Genomic DNA, 22,290 nt, shown 5'->3' with positions numbered 1-22,290 from the left:
CGCCAAACTGTGGAAAGAACCAAGATACCCTTCAACGGACGAATGGATAAGGAAGATGTGGTCCATATACACTATGGAGTATTATGCCTCCATCAGAAAGGATGAATACCCAACTTTTGTAGTAACATGGACGGGACTGGAAGAGATTATGTTGAGTGAAATAAGTGAAGCAGAGAGAGTCAATTAACATATGGTTTCACTTATTTGTGGAGCATAACAAATAGCATGGAGGACATGGGGAGTTAGAGAGGAGAAAGGAGCAGGGAGAAATTGGAAGGGGAAGTGAACCATGAGAGACTATGGACTCTGAAAAACAATCTGAGTGTTTTGAAGGGGCGGGGGGAGGGGGGTTGGGGTACAAGGTGGTGGGTATTATAGAGGGCATGTATTGCATGGAGCACTGGGTGTGGTGCAAAAATAATGAATACTGTTATGCTGAAAATAAATAAAAAATAAATTAAAAAAAGAATAACAGATAATTACTTAATGGTAAAAGAGGCTAAGTCTCCAAGAGGATATAATAATAATCATTGTATGTATTTATAAAATGTATCTATAAACTGTATTTATAAAATGTATGTATTACATAATGTATCTTAACATGTGACAAAACTTGATAGAACGACAAGTAGAAATAGATGAATTAATACTTAGAGTTGGGGACTTCAATACCCTTATCCGTGATTGGTAAATGAAAAGGAAGAAAATTAGTAAGAATATTGTGGAACTGAACAGTACCATCAATCAACAGAATCTAAGTAACACTTACAGGCTACTCCATTAAACAATAGCAGAATACACATTTTCTTAAAATGCCATGAAAGATTCACCAATATAGACCATATTTTGGACCATAAAATACATTTAATACTTTTAGACAAATACAAATTATATAGTATGAACTCAAATGATAATGGAATTAAACTAAAAATCGTTAATAGAAATATGGCTCAAAAATCTGAAAATATCGGAGGAGGAGTCAAGATGGCGGAGAAGTAGCAGGCTGAGACTACCTCAGCTAGCAGGAGATCAGCTAGAGAGCTTATCTAAAGATTGCAAACACCTGCAAATCCATCGGCAGATCGAAGGGAAGAAGAACAGCAATTCTAGGAACAGAAAAACAACCACTTTCTGAAAGGTAGGACTGGCGGAGAAGTGAATCCAAAGCGACGGGAAGACAGACCGCGGGGGGAGGGGCCGGCTCCCGGCAAGCGGCGGAGCAACGGAGCACAAAATCGGGACTTTTAAAAGTCTGTTCTGCTGAGGGACATCACTCCGGAGGCTAAACCAGGGCGAAGCCCACGCGGGGTCGGCGTGACCTCAGGTCCCGCGGGGTCACAGAAGGATCGGGGGTGTCTGAGTGTCGCAGAGCTTGCGGATATTGGAACGGGAAAGCCAGCTGCAGAGACAGAGCTGACAGTAAGCTCGCAGCTCGGAGTTGCCTTGAACCGGCCGCAGTTACGGTGAGCTCGGAGCACGGCCGGAAGTTAGGCAGACGCGAGTTACTAGGAGCTGTTCGCTGAGGGCGCACTGGGGAGCAGGGCCCCGGGCTCTCGGCTCCTCCGGGCCGGAGACCAGGAGGCCGCCATTTGTATTCCCGTCCTCCGGAACTCTACGGAAAGCGCTCAGGGAACAAAAGCTCCTGAAAGCAAAGCCAAGCAGATCACTCAGCCCGGCCCCTGGTAAGGGCGGTGTAATTCCGCCTGGGGCAAAGACACTTGAGAATCTCTACAACAGGCCCCTCCCCCAGAAGATCAACAAGAAATCCAGGCAAGACCAAGTTCACCTACCAAGGAGTGCAGTTTCAATACCAAGGAGAGAGCAGCAGAATTCCAGAGGAGGAGAAAACAAACCACGGAACTCATGGCTTTCTGCCTGTGATTTTTTAGTCTTGCAGTTAATTTAATTTTTTTCATTTTCATTTTTTTTCTCTTCTTCTGCTAAAATTTTTTTATAACTTTTACCCTTTTCTTTTTTAACGTTTTTTAACTAGATTATCTAATATATATATATTTTTCTTTTTTATACTTTTCTTTATTCATTTTCTTTTTTTTTAATTCTTTTTTTCTTTTTTTCTTTCTTTATTTTTGAACCTCTTTTTATCCCCAAATCAGAAGAGATCCTAATCTCTTCAATCTTTTTTTTCTTAATTCTTTTTTAAATTCTTGATTGAATTTTTAATTCAATCTCTTTTTTTTTTTTTTTTTAAAGATTTTTTATTTATTTATTTGAGAGAGAGAGTGTGAGAGAGAGCATGAGCGAGGAGAAGGTCAGAGAGCGAAGCAGACTCCCCATGGAGCTGGGAGCCTGATGTGGGACTCGATCCCGGGACTCCAGGATCACGCCCTGAGCCGAAGGCAGTCGTCCAACCAACTGCGCCACCCAGGCGTCCCCAATCTCTTTTTTTTAATTCTTTTTTTCTTTCTTTTTGAACCTCTTTTTATCCCCAAATCAGAAGAGATCCCAATCAGAAGAGATTGGGAGATCCCAATCAAAGGAGATCCCAATCAGAGGAGATCCCTCACCCAATCGTGAGGGGGGAGATTTCTCCCCCCTCACGATTTGGGATCTCTTCTGATTTGGTTAAAGCATATTTTCCTGGGATTGTTGCCACCCTTTTAGTATTTTACTTGCTCCTTCATATACTCTTAGCTGGACAAAATGACAAGGCGGAAAAATTCACAACAAAACAAAGAACAAGAGGCAGTACCGAAGGCTAGGGACCTAATCAATACAGACATTGGTAATATGTCAGATCTAGAGTTCAGAATGACAATTCTCAAGGTTATAGCCGGGCTTGAAAAAGGCATGGAAGATATTAGAGAAACCCTCTCCAGAGATATAAAAGCCCTTTCTGGAGAAATAAAAGAACTAAAATCTAACCAAGTTGAAATCAAAAAAGCTATTAATGAAGTTCAATCAAAAATGGAGGCTCTCACTGCTAGGATAAATGAGGCAGAAGAAAGAATTAGCGATATAGAAGACCAAATGACAGAGAATAAAGAAGCTGAGCAAAAGAGGGACAAACAGCTATTGGACCATGAGGGGAGAATTCGAGAGATAAGTGGCACCATAAGACGAAACAACATTAGAATAATTGGGATTCCAGAAGAAGAAGAAAGAGAGAGGGGAGCAGAAGGTATACTGGAGAGAATTATTGGGGAGAATTTCCAATGTGCAGAAATCAGTGGCTTTCTTATACACTAACAAGGAAAATACAGAAAGGGAAATTAGAGAATCGATTCCATTTACTATAGCACCAAGAACCATAAGATACCTGGGAATAAACCTAACTAAAGAGGTAAAGGATCTATACTTGAGGAACTATAGAACACTCATGAAAGAAATTGAAGAAGACACAAAAAGATGGAAGACCATTCCATGCTCTTGGATCGGAAATAAACATCGTTAAAATGTCTATACTGCCTAGAGCAATCTATACTTTTAATGCCATTCCGATCAAAATTCCACCGGCATTCTTCAAAGAGCTGGAGCAAATAATCCTAAAATTTGTATGGAATCAGAAGAGACCCCGAATCGCTAAGGAAACGTTGAAAAACAAAAATAAAGCTGGCGGCATCACCTTACCTGATTTCAAGCTTTATTACAAAGCTGTGATCACCAAGACAGCATGGTACTGGCATAAAAACAGACACATAGACCAGTGGAACAGAGTAGAGAGCCCTGATATGGACCCTCAACTCTATGGTCAATTAATCTTCGACAAAACAGGAAAAAATATACAGTGGAAAAAAGACAGTCTCTTCAATAAATGGTGCTGGGAAAGCTGGACAGCTATATGTAGAAGAATGAAACTCGACCATTCTCTTACACCGTACACAAAGATCAACTCAAAATGGATAAAAGACCTCAACGTGAGACAGGAATCTATCAGAATCCTAGAGGAGAACATAGGCAGTAATCTCTTCGATATCAGCCACAGCAACTTCTTTCAAGATACGTCTCCAAAGGCAAAGGAAACAAAAGCGAAAATAGACTTCTGGGACTTCATCAAAATCAAAAGCTTCTGCACAGCAAAGGAAACAGTCAAAAAAACAAAGAGGCAACCCACGGAATGGGAGAAGATATTTGCAAATGACAGTACAGACAAAAGGTTGATATCCAGGATCTATAATGAACTCCTCAAACTCAACCCACACGAAACAGACAAACACATCAAAAAATGGGCAGAAGATATGAACAGACACTTCTCCAATCAAGAAATACAAATGGCTATCAGACACATGAAAAAATGCTCATCATCATTAGCCCTCAGGGAGATTCAAATTAAAACCACATTGAGATCTCACCCTACACCAGTTAGAATGGCCAAAATTAACAAAACAGGAAACAACATGTGTTGGAGAGGATGTGGAGAAAGGGGAACCCTCTTACACTGTTGGTGGGAATGCAAGTTGGTGCAGCCTCTTTGGAGAACAGTGTGGAGATTCCTCAAGAAATTAAAAATAGAGCTTCCCTACGACCCTGCAATTGCACTCCTGGGTATTTACCCCAAAGATACAGATGTCGTGAAAAGAAGGGCCATCTGTACCCCAATGTTTATAACAGCAATGGCCACAGTCGCCAAACTATGGAAAGAACCAAGATGCCCTTCAACGGATGAATGGATAAGGAAGATGTGGTCCATATACACTATGGAGTATTATGCCTCCATCAGAAAGGACGAATATCCAACTTTTGTAGCAACATGGACGGGACTGGAAGAGATTATGCTGAGTGAAATCAGTCAAGCAGAGAGAGTCAATTATCATATGGTTTCACTCATTTGTGGAGCATAACCAATAGCATGGAGGACAAGGGGCGTTAGAGAGTAGTAGGGAATTTGGGTAAATTGGAAGGGGAGGTGAACCATGAGAGACTATGGACTCTGAAAAACAGTCTGAGGGGTTTGAAGTGGCGGGGGGGTGGGAGGTTGGGGTACCAGGTGGTGGGTATTATAGAGGGCACAGCTTGCATGGAGCACTGGGTGTGGTGAAAAAATAATGAATACTGTTTTTCTGAAAATAAATAAATTGGGGGAAAAAAAATAAAAAAAAAAAAATAAAAGCTTCCAGGACAAACAAAAACTGAAAGAATTTGCAAACACCAAACCAGCTCTACAGGAAATATTGAAAGGGGTCCTCTAAGCAAAGAGAGAGCCTACAAGTGGTAGATCAGAAAGGAACAGAGACAATATACAGTAACAGTCACCTTACAGGCAATACAATGGCACTAAAATCATATCTCTCAATAGTTACCCTGAATGTTAATGGGCTAAATGCCCCAATCAAAAGACACAGGGCATCAGAATGGATAAAAAACCAAAACCCATCTATATGTTGCCTCCAAGAAACTCATTTTAAACCCGAAGACACCTCCAGACTTAAAGTGAGGGGGTGGAAAAGAATTTACCATGCTAATGGACATCAGAAAAAAGTAGGAGTGGCAATCCTTATAGCAGATCAATTAGATTTTAAGCCAAAGACTATAATAAGAGATGAGGAAGGACACTATATCATACTCAAAGGGTCTGTCCAACAAGAAGATCTAACAATTTTAAATATCTATGCCCCCAATGTGGGCGCAGCAAACTATATAAACCAATTAATAACAAAATCAAAGAAACACCTCAACAATAATACAATAATAGTAGGGGACTTTAACACTCCCCTCACTGAAATGGACAGATCATCCAAGCAAAAGATCAACAGGGAAATAAAGGCCTTAAATGATACACTGGATGAGATGGACATCACAGATATATTCAGAACATTTCATCCCAAAGCAACAGAATACACATTCTTCTCTAGTGCACATGGAACATTCTCCAGAATAGATCACATCCTCGGTCCTAAATCAGGACTCAACCAGTATCAAAAGATTGGGATCATTCCCTGCATAATTTCAGACCACAATGCTCTGAAGGTAGAACTCAACCACAAGAGGAAGTTTGGAAAGAACCCAAATACATGGAGACTAAACAGCATCCTTCTAAAGAATGAATGGGTCAACCGGGAAATTAAAGAAGAATTGAAAAAAATCATGGAAACAAATGATAATGAAAATACAACGGTTCAAAATCTGTGGGACACAACAAAGGCAGTCCTGAGAGGAAAATATATAGCGGTACAAGCTTTTTTCAAGAAACAAGAAAGGTCTCAGGTACACAACCTAACCCTACACCTAAAGGAGCTGGAGAAAGAACAAGAAAGAAACCCTAAGCCCAGCAGGAGAAGAGAAATCATAAAGATCAGAGCAGAAATCAATGAAATAGAAACAAAAAAAAAACAATAGAACAAATCAACCAAACTAGGAGCTGGTTCTTTGAAAGAATTAATAAAATTGATAAACCCTTGGCCAGACTTATCAAAAAGAAAAGAGAAAGGACCCAAATAAATAAAATCATGAATGAAAGAGGAGAGATCACAACTAACACCAAAGAAATACAAACTATTATAAGAACATACTATGAGCAACTCTACGCCAACAAATTTGACAATCTGGAAGAAATGGATGCATTCCTAGAAACATATAAACTACCAAAATTGAACCAGGAAGAAATAGAAAGCCTGAACAGACCCATAACCAGTAAGGAGATTGAAACAGTCATTAAAAATCTCCAAACAAACAAAAGCCCAGGGCCAGATGGCTTCCCAGGGGAATTCTACCAAACATTTAAAGAAGAACTAATTCCTATTCTCCTGAAACTGGTCCAAAAAATAGAAATGGAAGGAAAACTCCCAAACTCATTTTATGAGGCCAGCATCACCTTGATCCCAAAACCAGACAAGGATCCCATCAAAAAAGAGAGCTATAGACCAATATCCTTGATGAACACAGATGCAAAAATTCTCACCAAAGTACTAGCCAATAGGATTCAACAGTACATTAAAAGGATTATTCACCACGACCAAGTGGGATTTATCCCAGGGCTGCAAGGTTGGTTCAACATCCGCAAATCAGTCAATGTGATACAACACATCAATAAAAGAAAGAACAAGAACCATATGATACTCTCAATAGATGCTGAAAAAGCATTTGACAAAGTACAGCATCCCTTCCTGATCAAAACCCTTCAAAGTGTAGGGATAGAGGGCACATACCTCAATATCAACAAAGCCATCTATGAAAAACCCACTGCAAATATCATTCTCAATGGAGAAAAACTGAAAGCTTTTCCACTAAGGTCAGGAACACGGCAGGGATGTCCATTATCACCACTGCTATTCAACATAGTACTAGAAGTCCTAGCCTCAGCAATCAGACAACAAAAGGAAATTAAAGGCATCCAAATCGGCAAAGAAGAAGTCAAATTATCACTCTTCGCAGATGATATGATACTCTATGTGGAAAACCCAAAAGACTCCACTCCAAAACTGCTAGAACTTATACAGGAATTCAGTAAAGTGTCAGGATATAAGATCAATGCACAGAAATCAGTTGCATTTCTGTACACCAACAACAAGACAGAAGAAAGAGAAATTAAGGAGTCAATCCCATTTACAACTGCACCCCAAACCATAAGATACCTAGGAATAAACCTAACCAAAGAGGCTAAGAATCTATACTCAGAAAACTATAAAGTACTCATGAAAGAAATTGAGGAAGACACAAAGAAATGGAAAAATGTTCCATGCTCCTGGATTGGAAGAATAAATATTGTGAAAATGTCTATGCTACCTAAAGCAATCTACACATTTAATGCAATTCCTATCAAAGTACCATCCATCTTTTTCAAAGAAATGGAACAAATAATTTTAAAATTTATATGGAACCAGAAAAGACCTCGAATAGCCAAAGGGATATGGAAAAACAAAGCCAAAGTTGGTGGCATCACAATTCCAGACTTCAAGCTCTATTACAAAGCTGTCATCATCAAGACAGCATGGTACTGGCACAAAAACAGACACATAGATCAATGGAACAGAATAGAGAGCCCAGAAATAGACCCTCAACTCTATGGTCAACTAATCTTCGACAAAGCAGGAAAGAATGTCCAATGGAAAAAAGACAGCCTCTTCAATAAATGGTGTTGGGAAAATTGGACAGCCACGTGCAGAAAAATGAAATTGGACCATTTCCTTACACCACACACAAAAATAGATTCAAAATGGATGAAGGACCTCAATGTGAGAAAGGAATCCATCAAAATCCTTGAGGAGAACACAGGCAGCAACCTCTTCGACCTCAGCCGCAGCAACATCTTCCTAGGAACATCGCCAAAGGCAAGGGAAGCAAGGGCAAAAATGAACTTTTGGGATTTCATCAAAATCAAAAGCTTTTGCACAGCAAAGGAAACAGTTAACAAAACCAAAAGACAACTGACAGAATGGGAGAAGATATTTGCAAATGACATATCAGATAAAGGACTAGTGTCCAAAATCTATAAAGAACTTAACAAACTCAACACCCAAAGAACAAATAATCCAATCAAGAAATGGGCAGAGGACATGAACAGACGTTTCTGCAAAGATGACATCCAGATGGCCAACAGACACATGAAAAAGTGCTCCATATCACTCGGCATCAGGGAAATACAAATCAAAACCACAATGAGATATCACCTCACACCAGTCAGAATGGCTAAAATCAACAAGTCAGGAAATGACAGATGCTGGCGAGGATGCGGAGAAAGGGGAACCCTCCTACACTGTTGGTGGGAATGCAAGCTGGTGCAACCTCTCTGGAAAACAGCATGGAGGTTCCTCAAAATGTTGAAAATAGAACTGCCCTATGACCCAGCAATTGCACTACTGGGTATTTACCCTAAAGATACAAACGTAGTGATCCAAAGGGGCACGTGCACCCAAATGTTTATAGCAGCAATGTCCACAATAGCCAAACTATGGAAAGAACCTAGATGTCCATCAACAGATGAATGGATCAAGAAGATGTGGTATATATACACAATGGAATACTATGCAGCCATCAAAAGAAACGAAATCTTGCCATTTGCGACAACATGGATGGAACTAGAGTGTATCATGCTTAGCGAAATAAGTGAAGCGGAGAAAGACAAATATCATATGATCTCCCTGATATGAGGAAGTGGTGATGCAACATGGGGGCTTAAGTGGGTAGGAGAAGAATCCATGAAACAAGATGGGATAGGGAGGGAGACAAACCATAAGTGACTCTTAATCTCACTAAACAAACTGTGGGTTGCTGGGGGGAGGGGGGTTGGGAGAAGGGGGGTAGGGTTATGGACATTGGGGAGGGTATGTGCTTTTGGGTAAATTGGAAGGGGAGACGAACCATGAGAGACTATGGACTCTGAAAAACAATCTGAGGGGTTTGAAGTGGCGGGGGGGTGGGAGGTTGGGGTACCAGGTGGTGGGTATTATAGAGGGCACAGCTTGCATGGAGCACTGGGTGTGGTGAAAAAATAATGAATACTGTTTTTCTGAAAATAAATAAATTGGAAAAAAAAAAAGATTACAGACACATCCAAATGAGGCACTGCGTGTGGCAGTCTGTGTTTCCAAAAAAAAAAAAAAAAAGTTGAAGGTGCTGATCCCTTGGATATTAAAAGAAAATTGTAAATAAATAAAATGAACCACTCTATATCCATAAATTTGATAACCTAGCTACCAAAAGTCACAGGACAAAAAGTCTTCATTTATTAAATAAATTACATCAGTAACTAATAATCTTTCAAAAACAAAAGCACCAGAACAAAATAGGCTTCACTGACATAATCTGTCAAACATTTGAGGAAGAAGAGATATCCAATCTCTACATTCTCTTCCAGAAAATAAGTAGAAGTAACACTTCCTCACTCATTCTGAGACAATCATTGTCCTTACTTCAAATCCAGGGGTATGCATGTTTTAAAATTTTGCTCAGGATCCCACTCTACATTTACTTGTCATTTTTCCTTGGGTTCGTTCTTTCTCTCTTTCTTTCTTCCTTTCTTTCTGAACTATCAATTCAAGAAAAGACATGGATGGACTTCAAATGCATATAGCTATATTAAAAAAGCCAAATTGAGAAGGGTAAGTATAATCTGATACCAATTTATAACATTCTGGAAAATGAAAAATTATAGAGTTCATAAAAAGATCAGGTACTTCAGGGGCTCTGGAATGTGCAGCAGTTGAACAGATGAAGCAGAGGGGATTTTTAGAGTGGAGAAACCATTCTGGTGTGCTTAAGGCCCACTCCTTAAATGTGAGCTCATTTACAGTGACTTCATTCCAATTAGTACAGTATGAAAAGTGTGAAGGAGACAAAAAATTTACAGTGGAGAAACCTGACAAACTATCTTAACCCAGTAATTCAAAGTCAACACTGACAGTGATAGATAACGTTGACAGTATGTATCCATGATATGAAGAGATAAATATGGCACTTTACCTCTGCAGTTTTCCTCCCAATAACCTACAAACCCAGTATAATCATGAGGAAAAAATTCAGACAATTCCATTTGAGGGACATCCTATAATGTAATTCACCAATGCTCCTCAAATCTGTCAAGATCCTTAAAAACAAGGAAAGTCTGAGAATTATGCCACAGCCAAGAAAAATCCCAAGGGTTGTCTCTTTGTTCTGTTGACTATTTCTTTTGCTGTGCAGAAGCTTTTTATCTTGATGAAGTCCCAAAAGTTCATTTTCGCTTTGTTTCCCTTGCCTTTGGAGACATGTCTTGAAAGACATTTCTGTGGCTGATGTCTAAGAGGTTATTGCCTGTGTTCTGCTTTAGGATTCTGATGGATTTCTGTCTCACACCGAGGTCTTTCATCCATTTATCTGAGAAACAAACTGAGGGTTTTAGAAGGGAGAGGGTGGGTGGGGGATGGGATAGCCTGGTGTTGGGTATTAAGGAGGGCACATATTGCATGGAGCACTGGGTGTTATACACAAACAATGGATCATGAAACACTACATCAAAAACTAATGATGACTAATGGTGACTAAGATAACATGAAAGAAAGAAAAGAAGGAAGAGGGAAAGAAAGAAAGAAAGAAAGAAAGAAAGAAAGAAAGAAAGAAAGAAAGAAAGAAAGAAAGAAAAGGAAGAAAGAATCCAAGGAAAAATGACAAGTAAATGTAAAGTGGGATCCTGAACAAAATTCTAAAACAGAAAAGGACATTCTGGAATTTGCTGTCAAGCTGGGAACTGGGGATATGGCTGAGAATGACCCCAAGACTTTGTAGGATCTTCCTTCAGTGGTGCAGACACTCCTGCAACAGATGCAAGATAAATTTCAGACCATGTCTGACCAGGTCATTGGAAGAATTGATGACATGAGCAGCTGCATTGACGACCTGGAGAAAAAAATTGCAGACCTCATGACACAGGCTGGAGTGGAAGAGCTGGAGGCTGAAAATAACATCCCTGACACACCAAAGAGTTGAAGGTGGCTAATTCACTCTGTACTTCAGAACACCAAGCAATGGCTGTGTGTAGATAGGTTTTCTATTCTAAAGTGTGAGTTCTTCTTACCACACACTGTATAGTTAGTCTATAGAGTGATTCTCCCCCCAGTTTCTTGAACATGCTAATTCCACATCTTGGACCTTGGTCAGTCACGCTGTTAAATACTAAACACTAAAACTTTGGCAGTTCCTGAAAAAGAAGACATTCTGTGAAAACTGAGGAAATCTGAGTAAACTATAGACTTTAGTAGTAATAATAACAACAACAACAACAACGAGGAGGAGGAAGAGGAGGAGGGGGAGAAGGGAGGAGAAGGAGGAGGAGAGAAGAAACATCTTACAAATGTAAGAGACTGAGTATGAGGGTATTGTGGGAGCTTTGTACTACCTTCTCAATTGTTTCTTTAAATCTAATAATGTTCTAAAAATTAAATATTTTAATGGTGCTTCATGTTGCCTCTATCCCAGTTAATGTAGATACAAAGTCAAATCACACATGAGCACATTTAATTCACAGACTTAAGTTATTCTTGTAATCAACGGAGTTTAGCAAATACAGTTTTGAGCTTTCCAACCTCTGTAGTATAGGAAAACATATAAGAAGTTTGGAAATGATGATGAATGAGCCAATTCACAAGAATCAAACATAGGTGTTTTTATCAAAATTCATCAAACTATTGTCTTACTAGTCGACCTCTAAGCCCTATCCATTTCTTTTTGTTATCAACAGTGCATCTAAGTCAGTGTTTCTACAAGATAAATAGAAGACAAATTAGAGATACCACAAGAAAAAAAATCATCGAATTTATACGCCCAGCCAAACTATTGCTATCAGTTTACAATCATTTGTTCATAATTTTGTGAATCTGTTGCATAAAATATCCCGCCTTGTTACTGTTCCAGTAAATGTTTCTCAAATTACAAATGAAGTAATGGTTCTGATCGCCTGTATACTCACACTGAAGTATGAGCTGATTTACAGAGACTTCATTCCAAGGAGTACAGTATGAAAAGTGGGAAATGAGGGAGGGAGGATCCTCTGTCCTAAATAGGATGAGACAGATGACACCTGACACTGGGCAGAAGAGATTCTCAGCAGGTTATTAGTCACATATGCTCATGGTCTTAGAGAGGAAGACACTGAATACCATGCAGGGGGCCTGTGGGAGACAGGCTTTCCAGAGGATGCAATTAACTTGTTTGAATAGTTTCATGGGCTGGCGGGGAAGTGAAGGTCAGTAGGGTGAAGACCAGGTGGACTGCATCTGGTCCAACTGAAATGGGAATTAGCCAGGTTAGGAGACTTTCCCTACTGGGGGGTGGGGTTCTCAAGGGAAAGCAGGGGAAGAAGCTACAGATAGACATTTGGGGCCCCATGAGGTTCAAAGATGTCAAGGTAGTATATTAAATTTTAGGCCTTTTAGTGTTTATCTGTCAGTTTTGTGTCATTTTTCCAGGATTCAGTCTTTTTTTTTCTCTGATTAACAACTATTTTTTTCTTACCCATATTATAAATATTTCCCTCTAGTCTGTTTTTGTTTGTTGTTTGTTTCTTTTCTTTTCTTTCATTAAGAATGTTCTTTAGGGGCACCTGGGTAGCTCAGTGGATTAAGCCTCTGCCTTTGGCTCAGGTCATGATCTTGGAGTCCCAGGATTGAGCCCCGCATCCTGCTCCTTGCTCAGTGGGGAGTCTGCTTCTCCCTCTCCCTCTGCTCCTCCCCCTGCTTGTGCTCCCTCTCTCTCACTCTCTCTTTCAAATAAATAAATAAAGTATTTTTTTTAAAGAATGCTCTTTAAAAACTAAATCTGACTTTGTCATTATGTACTTAGAACACTTTAGCGACTTTTAGAGCAAATTCCAAAATATTTGATGTGGCTGGGTACCCTGCCTGAGCTGCCAAACTCTCTCATGCCTATGCTCCTTCTGGCCTCACTTCTGTCCTCATTTTTTTCTCATGCTTTTTCGACCCTTCACATACCTGATTCTTCCATCTTGGGGCCTCTTGCTGAAGATTCTTTTCTCTTCACGCATTACGATGATAGACTCATGTACACTGAGAAATAAACAGCAGTGGGTGCAGTAGAACTAATGAAAGATAGTCATAAACCCTAAGCATTGTGGGCATTCATCATGTTTCTTTTATTTTTCTCCTCTGAGTTTTCCAATAGCCATTTTACTTATTAATTTTAAACTGAAAACCATTTGCATGGTGCAATTTCTTTTCCTTCCTTCCTTCTTTCTTTCTTTCTTTTTTTTTTTTTTTTAAATCAGTTCTGTAGTGAGAAGAAGGTCATCATCCCCATTTGTTTCCCAGCCCATTTTTTCCCCAGGAAGCAACATCAGAAATTGGTTTCTTGGGTCTTCAAATTTATAAGCATGTGTGCTCACACCAGATGCATTGTTTTGTACCTTCTCGTTTTGGTTTTTACTTGTTTCATCCCTTTGCAGTATATGTAGAGCTTCGTCCTTTAATTTGCTTCATATTAAATCACATGGATTCTCTGCACTTTAAGCCAACAGCTCTCTATTGATAGATATATATGCATCACTGGTATGTTTCTATTATAATGTTGCAAAAAATAATCATGTTCATACCTCATTTAGCCAGGTGTAAGTTTATTAAAAATAGATGTGTTAGTCAAAGAGTATGTGAACTTTTAAATTCTGATTAGACAGGACCTTGTTGTTTCTTACATTGGTTATGCCAAGTTGCACTCCTACCAGCAATGTATAAACCATAACTTCTCCAATTGTTTATCAAATCTGATAAGCAAAAAATGTGTATTACTGGTTTTAGTCTGCATCTTTAACTGATAAAAGAAGCACAGTCATTGTTTTGTGTTCTCTTACTCTGTACTTTAATATTTTATTATTTTTTTGTTCACTTTTATTGAGCATTTGGTCTTTGTTCTCATTGATTTATTGGTAATCTTTATATATTATGGGACTATATATCTCAATTTTTTATCATCATATAAGTTGCAAATATTATGCTTCTGTTTTTCACTTCTCTTTTTAATTATCTTTTTTTAAGCAGAATATATCATATTCATTTAAATATCAGATTTATCAATACTTTCATAGGTTCGTTGTTGTGTAATAGGTTAAGATGCCTTCCCAATTCTACTTCTTCGTCGGAAATGTCATTGCTTTTCTAGTATTTTTATGTTTTCTCTCTTAGGATAGCAAAGTTAGATTATTTAGGATTTGTGCCCCATGTCAACTAGGGCCCTAACTTTTTTTTTCCATATAGATACAAATTATCAACATTATATTTTGAAGATTATATATTTTTTCTAACTTATTTAAAATGTTGCCATAACAACTGACTAAATGCCTTCATATTTTGTGCTGTATTTATGGACTTTTAATTCTATTCTGTGGATTTCTTTATTTATGTACCAGTAGAACATTCTTTTATTAAGTGTATATTTATAATATAGTTTAATATCTGAATGGGTATTCTATCCTCATAATTTTTCATATTCAGAATTTTCCTACTACTTTCCTTTACCATTTTCCTCTTTCAAATCTAGAATCAACTTCTCTGGTTCCAAAGAAAAAATCCTAATGGTACTTTTATTGGATCTCAAATACAGCTTAATGTAATTGACATCTGATTACTGTCTCTTTCACTTCAACATCACTGTACAGTTTTCCATTTGTTTCAGTTTCAGACTTCTTTTAAGTCCCTCAATGGAACTTTATAATTTTCCTCATAAAGGTCTTGGATTTCTTATTCTAATGCTGGATAATTCTTCCTGTTGTTTTTGGTATCACTTACAATTGTTGTGTGCAATATGTATATATGTTATATATATATATATAGATAGATATAATCTCCATCCATATAAAAATTATATATATATATATAATATTTTTTACCCAGCTCCTTTATCAAATTCTTTTTATTTACCTTATATCTGTTGATTACTTAGGTTATCCAGGTATACAATCATTCTAATTGCAAGCAAAGATAACTTTACCTCTTCCTTTCCAGTTTCCACATGCCTTCTTTCTTCCTAAAATTTTAAGCTATTGCTCTTATAGCAATGTTTAATAGCCGTAATGGTGCTTGATATCCTAATCTGGGTCCTGACCTTAATGGGAAAGCTTCAGTGTATTATAATATAATAATTATAATAATGTATTTGAGGTTGATATATATATATTTCATTAGTCTTGATTTCTTTAAAAAATCCATTTTTTAAAACCAAGAATAAATGTTGGAGGTTATTAAAATATCTTTTTGGAATTTGTAGAGATAACTTTTTTCATTTTTTTATTTAATATAATACATCATTTGAATACATGATAAATTGGTTTTGCAGCATTAAGCCATTCTGGTATTGTTGGAATAAGGCTATACTCTGACTTCTGTTTCTAATATTTTATTTAGGACATTTACATTAATATTCAGTATAAAGATGGATATGTATCTTTTTGTGCTATCTGGTTGAAATAATTATAAATTTTGTTTGTTTCATTAAGAAAATTTCATTTTTTTACTGTGCTCTGAGTGCATTAATATAGCATTTATGCATTTCTTTCTTTCTTTTTTTAAAGGTTTTATTTATTTATTTGAAGATCGCAAGTAGGCAGAGAAGCAGGCAGAGGGGGGGGGAAAGCAGGCTCCCCATAGAGCAGAAAGCCCAATGCGGGGCTCGATCCTGGGACCCTGGGACCATGACCTGAGCTGAAGGCAGAGGCTTTATCCCACTGAGCCACCCAGGCGCCCCAGCATTTATGCATTTCTTAAATATTTAGTAAAGTTTTCTCCATGTAAGTGTTTGGGCCTGGTGTTTGAATAACTTACTTACTGACAAATTATTCTAACTTTTTTATGAAAATTGTTATGTTTTCATTTTCAATTTCCCCTGAGATCATTTTTGGTATTTTCCCAAGTATTTCTTAGGAAGTCATCTAGTTCATTTAGGTTCTTCCTTTTTTGTTGTTGTTGTTGTTGTTTTTTGTTTTTTGTTTTGTTTTGTTTTGTTTTTAAAGAGGAAGAGAAAGAGAGTCATGGGGAGGAGCAGAGAGATCCAGAGAGAGATAATATTAAGTATGCTCCATGCTGGGCATGGAGTCTGACTCTGGGCAGAATTTCAGGACCTGAAGGTCATGATCCTGAGATCAGGAACTGAGAAGAAATCGAGAGTCATATAATTAAACAACTGAGCCTCTTTCCATACTTTTTCATGAAATTGAGCCAATTAGTCTTATTTATTAATGTTCTCTTTTTTTGGTATCAAAAAAACTGCTTCCCCTCCCCCTTGATTATATTAACTAAAACTAATTAGTTTTAAAGATCTGATTCTGGAATTTGGTTATACAATTTTTCTATATTTAATTATTATTATCATTTTTAAAGATTTTATTATTTTGACAGACAGAGATCACAAGTAGGCAGAGAGGTAGGCAGAGAGAGAGAGAGGGAAGCAGGCTCCCCACTGAGCAAAGAGCCCGATGTGGGCCTCAATCCCAGGACCCTGAGATCATGACTGAGCTGAAGGCAGCCGCTTAACCCACGGAACCACCCAGGTGCCCCTCTATTTTATTATTTAAAAAATCTTTTGTCCTTATTACTGGCTTCTTTCTGCTCCAGTTAATTTTGTTGCATTTCATGAATTTGATCCTGAGCATTGTTCTAGCTGGACCCATAGTGCCCGGTATATATGTTTCATTATCATTTTCCTTATAGCACACTGGCTTTAATTTATTTTTTAATCAAAGAGATTTTATTTCCAGTTTCTGATATTTGTGTATGATATTTTTGCTGTAATATTGTAGTTTCACTATAATGGATTCAGAAAATGTTTTGTCTGTTTTTCTTTTACTTTTGGGAACTTACTGGATTTTACTTTGTGGCTTAATACATGGTCAAATTTTGTTTATGTTTGGTCACCTGCAAGAATGATGTTACATTCTCTATAGTCTGAATGTGGAAGAATGATGGTACATTCTCTATCGTCTGAGTGTAGGTATATATATATACACATACCTTACACATATAAGTATATATTTATATATGTATATATCAATGAATTATACATATGTGTCTGTACATATATGTACAGATAAATAGGTATATGTGGTGTAATTCACCTATAAAGTGCAACTCACTATGTATACAAATTCCAAACTCCACATTGAAATATAATAATAACTTACTTAGGGGCACCTGAATGGATCAGTTGAGCATCAGACTCTTGATTTTGGCTCAGGTCATGATCTCAAGGTTGTGAGATCAACACTGTGTCAGGCTCTGTGCTGGGTGTGGAGCCTGCTTAAGATTCTCTCTCTCAGGGCCTCTAGGTGGTTCAGTCTTTTGGACATCTGCCTTTGGCTCAGGTCATGATCCTGGGTCCTGGGATCGAGTCCCACATCAGGCTCTCTCTGCTCCTTGGGGAGCCTGCTTCTCCCTCTCCCTCTGCCTTACCTCTCTGCCTACTTGTACTCTCTCTCTGTCAAATAAATAAATAAGTATTAAAACAAAAAAAGATTCTCTCTCTCCGTCTCTCTCTCCCCCTCCCCCACCACTTGCACACACACTCTCTCTCTAAAAAGAAAAATAATAATAATTTACTTGATCAATAATTTACCTGGTCAATTATATGATTTAAATATTTTTTAGTCTTTCTGGTGGCAATACTGCCCTCTCAAGGACTAAGTGTGAAGCATCAAGTCCCTTACCATTCTTTCCTGTATTTTCCATAGCTTTTGTATTCTAACTGTTGATATTGTATAATTAGGTGCAGATTTTCATGACTGGTAGTTTTCACTGAGAATCATACCTTTTTCATAATAAAGAGCCCTCTTTTGTCTGAAATAAAGCTGAAGTTGTTTTCTTTCTTTTCAATGGGCAGGAAATTAACCAATGTGGAGACAGACTGGTGCCCTGACCTGAAAAATGTCAGAGCAGAAAACGCCATCTCTTCTGAGGAAAGCCATTCTCTGGGCTCAGAGGCCAACCAGGGGTGGCAGGAAGGTCAAAGGCAACTCTGCTGCTGGCCACTGAACCATAGCAGGAAGGGAACTTTGAGATGACCTGTTTTCACTGCCCCTGTGGAAGGCACGGTGTCAGAGTTCATCAGGAAGATTTCACAGAGAAAAGGTTTCATGAAAATATTTGGAAAGCAAAGGATATTATCTGGCAGAGAGAGCAGGGAGGCCAATTCCAGTAAAACAGCTTCATCCAAGAAGAAGTGCACAGCAATGAGGACGGGCAGTGTGTTTGCTTGCCCCATCAAGGCCAGTGGTGTGGACTGGAAGGCTGGCAGGTTTAAAACATCAGGGCAAAGCTGCACCGCTCCTGTATCTTTTGCTTCTCTGCCATCCTTTCTTATAAAAGCATTTTCAAAACTCTCTAGATCATCATACTTAATTTATGAGATGTCCCCCAGGTCTATCTGCTGATACCCGATTGCATCATCCACCTCGTATTTTTTTTTTAATCTCTTTTCATTTCTTCATAAAGATTTTTCCTTTCTGTAGTGTTCTTCCTCTTTTCCAACCTCTGAACTCCAAAGCTCTGTTCACATCCTCTCCCACCTTCACCTGGCCTGTTATTTGAGTATCCTAACTTTTATAGGAACCCTTATTTCAAGACATGGCATGCTATCTGCTACACATATTTTTAGTGAGAATTCCTCTCTGTTTCCTTGGATAATGGCCCTTGTACTGTGTGTCTTCATATTTCCCTGTCTTGTCTTTTCTCCTTCCATCAAAAGATGCAGCTGACTGGATGCTCGATGGCAGTCTTTACCCATAGACTCAGACTGTTTATCTTAGTGTGACTTACCTCTGAAGAGAACAAGCTATAGCCCTGTTCAGCTAGTGGTAGAGAAGGTGGGAATGGGAGTTTGACAGGAAGTGGTTTGTGGTCCTGGCTACTGTTTTCACTTGCATTTGTTCTTGAATATCCTTCAATAAAAGCTGCTATTATTTATGTATGTGTTTTTGCCCTGAGGATCTTCCTTCCAGCTCCCAACCCTCCTTTAACCTCTCAAGTCTTTCCAAGGCTCTCCAACTTGACATTGGCAATTGCTGCTGCCCACCCTTTGTGTCCTGTACATCTTTTGCTCTCTTCCAATGAATAATTTGAAGACTGGAACTAAGAGATGGAGCATGGACTCTCCCTTTGAAGAGCATGGCTAGGCTGGCCTGGGGTCCCAGAGGACAGAGCACAAATTTTTATGTACTCCCTAGCTCCAGTCTAGATGTCAAAGCTTTTTCCTTGGGGTGCCTGGGTGGCTTAGTCAGGTGAGTGTCTACCTTCTGCTCAGGTCAAGATCTCTAGGTCCTTGGATTCATCTCTGCATCAGGCTTCCTGCTTAACATGGAGTCTGCTTCTCTCTCTCCCTCTCTTCCCCTCTTTCCTGCTAATTCTGTCTCCCTCTCAAATAACTAAAATCTTAAAAATAAAAAATAAAAGAAAAAGGAAAAAAAAAGCTTTTACTTTAAATTTATAAATATGGGGAAACCTGAGTGTCTTAGTCAGTTAAACGTCCAACTCTTGGTTTCAGCACAGGTCATGAACTCATGGTTGTGGGTTTGAGCCCCATATTGGCCTCCATGTTGAATGTGGAATCTACTTCAGATTCTCTCTCCCTTTCTCTACCTCTCCTCCTACTTGTGCATTCTCTTGCTCTAAAATAAATAAATAAATAAATAAATCTTAAGAAATAACTTAAAATTATAACTATGTTCCTGTTTTAGAGAATGGATACCTCTTGTTCTCTGTTTAAGATGGTTATCTTTTTCCATATACATATCTATATTTGCTGTTTTTATATATATTTTTGGTGAGTGTTGAAGAAGATTAAGAGTAAGAAAAGCCATCTTTAAATAGATATCAGCTTAAAATTCTGGTCCTCATCTTTGAGTTTCCCTACATGAAATGGAGGAGGGATAAGATTAGAAGAAATCAGGAACACTAAACTAGTCTGACCCACTTTTAAAAGAAAAACTAAAGCTTATTTTTGTAAACATCAAATAAGCATGCACTAAGTTTCTCTGCTTACTGTGGTCCTTGAAGTTCACTAGTCATTTATAACCAGACCTGCACCAGGCCACCTGGCACTTCTTCCAGGTCTCTGCTTCTTTTTATGTAAAATAAACTGATTGCAATAAATATAGTGAGAAAAAATATAAACTTTATCATTTGCTTTTAGAGTAATTCTCAAAATATGAAGAAAAAATTCTAAATTTCTAGAGATGGTTATTTGCTTTCTTTCCCCTAGAATAACTGAATTCTTAAAAATCAGAATCTACAGGGGGAAATAAAATCAGTCAGTTAAAATGATAGACTGATGCACTGTTGCCTTAATACAGAGGTCAGTGGATAATTAATAATTGAGAATCTGTCCTGGCAGTTCCCAGGCGCATCCTTGCTGCAGAAGACCTTGAGATCCTCCAGCAAGTGGGTGAGCACATGGTATTAATTTTTTATTAGGCTGTCAGCCCTGTATATCTCCTCAAAAAAAATGTAGCCCATAAAAAAGTACTTCAGTTCTCTTCAACTGATTTGATGCAATTTTTTTCAGGACTGTCTAGTTATATTTAATGCCCTTTTTATACTTATGTCCAAAAAAGGGTGGGGGAGACATGCAAAGAAGACCATATTCTATTTTTTTAGAAGACCATATTCTAAAGTAAGAAGCAATATAGGGTAAAATAATTAAAGTCCCGGGTCCCTCAATCTTAGAGGAGAACATAGGCAGTAATCTCTTCGATATCAGCCACAGCAACTTCTTTCAAGATACGTCTCCAAAGGCAAAGGAAACAAAAGCGAAAATAAACTTCTGGGACTTCATCAAAATCAAAAGCTTCTGCACAGCAAAGGAAACAGTCAAAAAAACAAAGAGGCAACCCACGGAATGGGAGAAGATATTTGCAAATGACAGTACAGACAAAAGGTTGATATCCAGGATCTATAATGAACTCCTCAAACTCAACCCACACGAAACAGACAAACACATCAAAAAATGGGCAGAAGATATGAAGAGACACTTCTCCAATCAAGAAATACAAATGGCTATCAGACACATGAAAAAATGCTCATCATCATTAGCCCTCAGGGAGATTCAAATTAAAACCACATTGAGATATCACCTTACACCAGTTAGAATGGCCAAAATTAACAAAAAAGGAAACAACATGTGTTGGAGAGGATGTGGAGAAAGGGGAACCCTCTTACACTGTTGGTGGGAATGCAAGTTGGTGCAGCCTCTTTGGAGAACAGTGTGGAGATTCCTCAAGAAATTAAAAATAGAGCTTCCCTATGACCCTGCAATTGCACTCCTGGGTATTTACCCCAAAGATACAGATGTCGTGAAAAGAAGGGCCATCTGTACCCCAATGTTTATAGCAGCAATGGCCACAGTCGCCAAACTATGGAAAGAACCAAGATGCCCTTCAACGGATGAATGGATAAGGAAGATGTGGTCCATATACACTATGGAGTATTATGCCTCCAACAGAAAGGATGAATACCCAACTTTTGTAGCAACATGGACGGGACTGGAAGAGATGATGCTGAGTGAAATCAGTCAAGCAGAGAGAGTCAATTATCATATGGTTTCACTCATTTGTGGAGCATAACCAATAGCATGGAGGACAAGGGGCGTTAGAGAGTAGTAGGGAATTTGGGTAAATTGGAGGGGGAGGTGAACCATGAGAGACTATGGACTCTGAAAAACAGTCTGAGGGGTTTGAAGTGGCGGGGGGGTGGGAGGTTGGGGTACCAGGTGTTGGGTATTATAGAGGGCACAGCTTGCATGGAGCACTGGGTGTGGTGAAAAAATAATGAATACTGTTTTTCTGAAAATAAATAAATTGGGAAAAAAAATGTAGCCCATAAAAAACTACTTCAGTTCTCTTCAACTGATTTGATGCAATTTTCTTCAGGG

At 38.4% G+C, this 22,290-nt stretch overlaps 1 pseudogene; it reads left to right on the top strand.

Moving 5' to 3' along the window:
• The first annotated feature begins 11,127 nt into the window (after positions 1-11,127).
• Positions 11,128-11,358, top strand: LOC122893981 (annotated as a pseudogene).
• Positions 11,359-22,290: the final 10,932 nt, after the last annotated feature.

The sequence above is a fragment of the Neovison vison genome, chromosome 13 (assembly GCF_020171115.1).
Source record: "Neovison vison isolate M4711 chromosome 13, ASM_NN_V1, whole genome shotgun sequence".
Lineage (NCBI taxonomy): Eukaryota > Metazoa > Chordata > Mammalia > Carnivora > Mustelidae > Neogale > Neogale vison.
Note: the sequence above shows the minus strand (reverse complement) of the source record. Positions and strands in the feature narration are given on the sequence as shown.